The sequence below is a fragment of the Solanum verrucosum genome, unplaced genomic scaffold (assembly GCF_900185275.1).
Source record: "Solanum verrucosum unplaced genomic scaffold, falcon-dt-bn FXZP01000063.1, whole genome shotgun sequence".
Classification (NCBI taxonomy): domain Eukaryota; kingdom Viridiplantae; phylum Streptophyta; class Magnoliopsida; order Solanales; family Solanaceae; genus Solanum; species Solanum verrucosum.
The window spans coordinates 117,773-124,956 of NW_026020137.1; positions in this window are offsets into that span (position 1 = coordinate 117,773).

Genomic DNA, 7,184 nt, shown 5'->3' on the forward strand with positions numbered 1-7,184 from the left:
GAGTACTACAATAGGATGTTGCTCATTTTAGGAGGAAAGTTTAGTGAGATAGTCAAAATTGGTGAAGTTATTGAAGACGGTCTCAAGACCGAAATAATCATCTGAATGACTCCCCAAGATGAATCCTCGAGACCATTGAGGAGGAAGAGAGAAAATGTTTCCTCTAGCTCATTTGAATCAAGCCAATCTCAATGTCAATGTTTGAAAGACTTTACCCTCCAAAACCTACCCTTTAGCTCCACAAAATCCTCACCCCATCCAGTCAGATTACCAAGCTCCACCACCAAATTATCCAAACTACCAAGCTCCATTGCTAAAATACCTAAATGTTCAATCAAGTTACCAAGTCTCATTGTCAAGTTACCAAAATGCCTCTCTTAGCTACCAAACACCACAATATTTAGATTTTCAAATGCCAATTCTTACTCGCCAAGTACCTCCATCTTCACGAGATAATTGCAATTTTTCTTGTCAGAAGTTTTTGAAGAAACCTTCTTGAGTCTTTACTTCTTTGGTTGAAAGTCGAACGCAACTTTTTGAGAGATTGAAAGCAGATGACCTAATACAAACCATTGATCCAAAAAATGTAAATGTCAACTCCAGACTTTACATGCCCAATTTTCATTGTGCTTACCATTCAGGAGGTGTTGGGCATACCACTAAGGATTGCATCTCTTTTGTGTATGCTGAGAATTGCTTCACTCATGTCTTGTTATGTTTTATACAAAAAATGTTATTCTTGTGAAATAGTTTACGTGTGAATGCTAATCTTATTACTCTTTATTTGCATGTGACATTGACCGGGTCTATTTTGGACTCCGTTCTTGCATTTAATCGAATTATATTTTCCCCTCGAGTCCGCTCTGGTCATTGCTGGAAAAGTGGAAGTTGAAATAGGCCTCAAAAAGTCAAAAAATGGGTTTTATACGGTCTGTATACAACAGTATACACAGATATTCAGGCCAATATACAACCCATATATATTTGGTATTTGTGAGACAGGTTGAAAGGCAGGATTACAGGGAAAAGGGAGCAGAATTACAGGTCTCGGAAAGCAGAAAAATATTTTGTATACATTCGATATACACTGATATACATTAGGTGTATACAAAAATGGGAATTGAGCCAAGATCCCAAATCAGCAGCGGATTTGGCCCAAGAAGGGCCCAAATTCAATCTCTCATTTACTCTTAAATTATTTAATTGTAATTTTTTTTTATTAACTCTAATTTTAGAATTATTATTTAACTTAATCGAATTCCCCAAAAGATGAACTAATTTCTTTTGTGTTGGTTTATTTGATTTTATCAACTTTTGCTTATATAGTCAATTAAATCTCTAGTCAAATTGTAGTTATTTTTAATTGGTTCAATTATTTGAAGATAGTTTTTTTTTTTAAAAAAAAGATTCAAAGACCTTTTTCTTACCTAGTCATTTCGGCTAAATTTTTATTCACTTCCAAATTATTTTAAATATTTCAAATAAATACTCTTTGTCAAAAGATTCAAATATTTCCATTTTTCCAAAGAATTAGTTAAAATATTTTAGTCAAGTGGTAGGATAACCGTGTGTTAGCACACACTTCAAATGCTTTAAAAAACTTTTTGAAATGTAAATGAGAACCTCTTACCCAGTTTCTCTAAATTTTTAAAGACTTAATCTGTTAGGGTCTTTTTAAATTAACTTTTCTTAATTTCTTTAAAAAATTAAGTGACGACTCTTTTCTAAGTATTTTTCTCAATGGCTTTATACTTGGAACATTTCAAAACACAGTCATGTAGTGAGCGAAGCAAGCCCAGACGCGACCCAAAATCGCGTGGCCGATTTGTTTAAAAGGATGAACGTGTGTGGAGTCATGTGTCCTTGAAGGCGTAAACATTGGATGAATACTCTCTCTATGTGTTTTCAATGTGTAGCTTTAGCATGCTTTAATATGATAGGGAGAGTGCAACTCATATATTGAATATGTGTTGTTTAAGATTCTTCTTTTAATCCTTTTTTAACTAAAAGGATTAAAAGTTCGAGGTTTTATTTTCTTTCTAGTAATTAGCAACACCAGTATTTTTCATAACTAGTGTATTTGCTCTTATTTGTATGGTTCTTATCATGGTTTAAGCTTGACAAATTAATAATATGTTTGGGATCATATGTGATCGTTACTTATTCTTTGGTATTCACTTAGATAATGATTATTAGGAGTAGTTAACATGTGTTTGGTTTGGGACTTATTCATATCACTGTGTGGTTGAGGTTATTTCTCATTATTGTTGAAATTTCCATAGCTTTTATCGAAATCATGTGATTTGATCCAAGTTTTTCATCATTACAATCCTAATCTTTATCACTTTATTTTTCTTGCATGAACCCCTCGTTTGAGTCTATTCGGATTCCACCCTTGCATTTCAAATTGGACCGTAAAGGCCCGATGCTCTTTCTTCCTCGAGTCAGCCCTCAACTACCAATAACGGAGCCGACGAACAGGTTCTGGGAAGGCAATAACAATTGTAATGAGGCAGATTGCAAGTTTCAAAGTCCAAAAACGGGCAGTATACATGTTGTATACAACTGTATACGCTGATATACATAGAGAATATTGATATACAGGTCCAAAAAATTGAAATACAGGTTGTAGGAGCTAAAATGGGTTGTATGCATTTGGTATACAACTCAATATACAATAAAATAGGCTAATATACGGTCCATATGCAGCAGTATACATTTAGTGGATATGGGGATTTTCAGGATAAAAAATGGGCCAAAGCCCAAATTCTTTTGTTCCCAGCAGGTCCAATCAATTTATTTTTGTATAACTTATACACAAATCCATAATGTAAAGAGTAAATTACATCTTATCCCTACTCTTTTTCTAATTACAATAATCCCTTAAAATTTGTACTATCCGAATACATTAATTCATCATCCGGATACATTAATTCTAATACAAGAAGAATCTTTATGTTGCACTAAAAAGGGAATAAAATCTGAAAATGAATTAAATTCCATAAATTACGCTTACGTTTCTTCTTACTCTCAATCATACAGAGGAAAATTCTAACAGAATGAAGAATTTTAAAATTTCAAATTGCTCCCCCCGTTCAACGAAGAAACCTTTCAGATTTGATTCAAAAACTTTTGTCGAAATTTTGGGTAAGCGAAGTGAGTTATGAAGGATACAAAAGTGATGGAATTGTTGTTGGACAGACGATTTCCTTTTGAATCTTCAAGTTCATCGAAAAGACTTTCAATTTTGATTCAAGATTGTCAAAAAATTTGAGATTCAAGATTCTGTCTTCTCCAGTTCATCGAAGATCCTTTCATTTTCGATTCAAAATTGTTGAAAATTTTGAGATTCAAAATTCTTCTCCTAGTTTATTGAAGATCCTTTCAATTTTGATTCAAAATTGTTGAAATTTTTGAGAAGATGCATCATGAATATCTTTGCTACTTAGCATTTTACTATTTATGTATCTTGTTTAAATTGATAAGTATTGTATTTATATTAGATACATTAAATAAATAATTGTTGCCCATAAGATGTTAGATTTGAGATCGATACATTACCGTGTGGTAGTTGCTATGTAATTGATACATTTAGTATAAATTCAAATTTTCATATCCTATCTAAAAAATTAGTGCATGATACATTACAATTTATGTATCCCGTTTAAATTGATAAGTATTGTATTTATACTAGATACATTAAATAAGTAATTGTTGTCCATAAGATGTTAGATTTGAAATCGATACATTACTGTGTGGTAGTTGCTATGTAATTAATACATTTAGTATAAATTCAAATTTACGTATCATATCTAAAAAAAAAATAGTACTTGATACATTACTATTTATGTATCTCGTTTAAATTGATAAGTTTTGTATTGTTACAGGATACATTAAACATGTAATTGTTGCCCATAAGTTGTTTGGTTCATATCTATTTAGTCAACTTATTAATTATGGATTACGATTAGAGTAGATCTTTTCCAAATCAAAGTTTTATTTGAATAGGCTAATTATAGAGATATTTTGCAGATAATTGATTTGCTTACCATAATGAAATATGGTCAGTCCGATGACACATCACATAAAAAGAGGCAAATTCATAGTGTTATACTATAGTAAATTTATAAGGTAAGTAATTGAATCGTTGATCCAAATTTGGGAAATCTATTTGAAGGCGGACATATTTGGCATAAAATTGATTTACTGACCTAAAAAATGAGATAATATTTCTTAGATCAACATTCATTAATTGGAAAGATAAAAGATTTGAAATTCAAAAATGAATTAATAGAAGTAACTGTGAAGAGATTTGTGGCATGAAAAAAGGAAAGAAAATCATGGGTATGAGATTTCATATTAATGTATCCAAAAAAGGGGATGATGGGAGCAAATGAAGGGATTTTTGATATTTTTTAAAATAGTAGGGAAAATGAGAAAATATGATAATAAGTGGTGTGTAGTTAGGTAATTTTTCCTTTATTGTATTTTTTTGGGATAATTGTACATAATGGCAAACTTTTAATGCAAAATAAATACAGTAGCTACCGTTTCATTTATTTCCTTTAAGGAGCAAAGTTTCCGTCAGTTTGCTATTTAATGGCCCCACCGAATTGTATAAGTAAAAAAAAAAATTCACGTTATTCTCTTCCTTTTTACAATATCTTCTTCTCGTTGATATCTTTTTTTTCCTTCAATTTCTCCCAAATTTTCTCCCCAAAATTAGTTTGAAATTTCAAATCTCCACCAGCATCGCGGTTTCAAAATCCATTCAAAAATTTCAGGTACCGCCAAAACTTATCTCAATCGATTACTTTTAATTTTTGTCGATTTTTTTTCAATTTTTTCAAGCTATTTTTCACATCAGTTCATAATCCATACAGTGTTTTCCTTCAAACAATGGATGCCCAATCTCCATCTAAAAGATTCACAAGAGGTATACCCTTGCATGTCGAAAATAGTGTTGAACGCCCATCTTTTTCCTTGGGTTTAACTCAGGATTTTGGGGAGGTTTCAGGTTCAATGTCCAAATCCAACACAATGCAAGAGATCAAATCCAAATTGAAAAATAACCCAATCAGATTGGAGGGAATGAGTGCGAAATCGAAGCAATCCAACATCAAAATTGTGGAGGGAGGTAAGAAAGATCAGTCTGCTGCTGGGTCAAGTAAAAAAAGGAAAGAAAAAACAACTAATTATACAGAAGAGAATGCAAAAAGAAAGAAAGTTGTTGTTTCTGGCTTATTGGAGCATAATGAGGTATTTGTATAATCATTATTTTTGTATATGTTTTCTGTGTTGATTCATGTCTTATAATTGTTTGTTTATACAGTTTTATATAGTCACTATGTTAATATCCAAAGTTAAGTGTATAAAATAGAACTATTTAACTATACATACAAGGTAAACAAGTATACATTTGAAATTTGTTGTATAATGTATAATATATATACATTATAAACATTTATACAGTTTTGTGCATTGTTTTATGTATAAGTTTTTTTCATTGTATAAGGATCCTATTTGTATAATCTTCCTTTAGACATATACAATTCCACAAACTTATACACATACATTATAATATCAATAGTTATTGTGTTCGTAGCGGTACAACAATTTATCTATATATACAATATAAACATTTATACAGTTGAAATTAGTTTGTATAATGTATTTTTTCTTTATAAAACTTGTATATGTTATTTTCATTTAAAAGCTATTTCATACATTTTGATATCTGTACTTGTGTCTTAATTATGTATACGTGTGTATTTTTAGTAAAATTATATATGCATTTTTTTCAGGCTGTTAAGTTTTTAGGAAAAAGAGAACCAACACGCATACCTCACATGCAGTGTTACACAAATATTGAAGTAATGAAAGTGTTAGCTACAAAGCTTACTATTTCACAGTATAAAGAATTTTGTGGAACAACATGTTTTGCCCAATTATCTAGCATTCGTAGGTGTCATGTTCAAGCACAACTGATTAGGTGCATGTTTTTGAGAGAAATTGAGGGTAGCTCAAAAGATGCAATCCTGATACATGTGAATGGCACCACTTTGCGATTCACCATTCGTGACTTTGCTATAATAACTGGGTTAAAATGTTCAGACAATGAGAAGGATTTTGTCTTTAATACCGAAGAACCAAACAAAATGATTCTTCAGTATTTTGGAGTCGAAAAAGCCATCACCAAGAGTCAGTTGGTTGAAAAGTTTGATAATAAGGTTTGGGGGGATAATGATGATGATGCGGTGAAGTTTGCTATATTGTTTTATATACATTCATTCATCCTTTCGGAAGAACCAACCAGTACTGTTATTGATAGGAAAGACTTTGATTTGGTTGAATCGGGCAGATACATTGACTACCCATGGGGTAAAAAGGCTTTTGACCTGCTGATTCTGCATTTGCACACTAAGATCAAACACGATGGGAAGTATTTCAGGTTGTATGGTTTCCCACTTGCTTTGCAAGTGTGGTTTTATGAATGTTGTTCGAATTTTGATGAGGAAATTGCTGTTAAGGTATCTCATCACATCCCTAGGATACTTAACTGGAAGACAAAAAGAGATTTCCCTCGTCTAAGCTATTTTGCTAAGGGCATGTTCAGAGACGACAACAATCCGGTACGCACTGTACAAACTTATGTATAATATATTATCTGTATAAATATAGTATACATATATAATTGTATAAATATACAAATGTATAAATATATGTATTAGTTTGTGCTATAGAAAACTATATGTATAAATTTGCTCCATGTATTATTATTTATACAAGTTTTTGACAATGTATAAATATACCTATAAGTATGTGAACTTTATAAACACAAGCTCATTTGTATATATAAGCTTATAAACTGTATAATTATACATATAAGTTTGTCTAATGTATATATATATATAAACTGTATATATGTTTTCACAGTTGATTAAGTAAACATTTTGTATAATGAATATGTCAATATGAACATGTTTATATTTTGCAGCTTGTTTTTAAGAATATAACTCCAACTCCAATGGAACTCAAGATTCTTGAATTACCTCCTGAGTATGTTCAATCAGATTCATCTCCAACAGAAATAGCAGCTGCAAATGCTTCGGACGATGATTTTCAGGATCCTCCATGTCCAATAAATAACAAGGGAAAAGAAAAAGTTGATAGTTGTTTGTCGC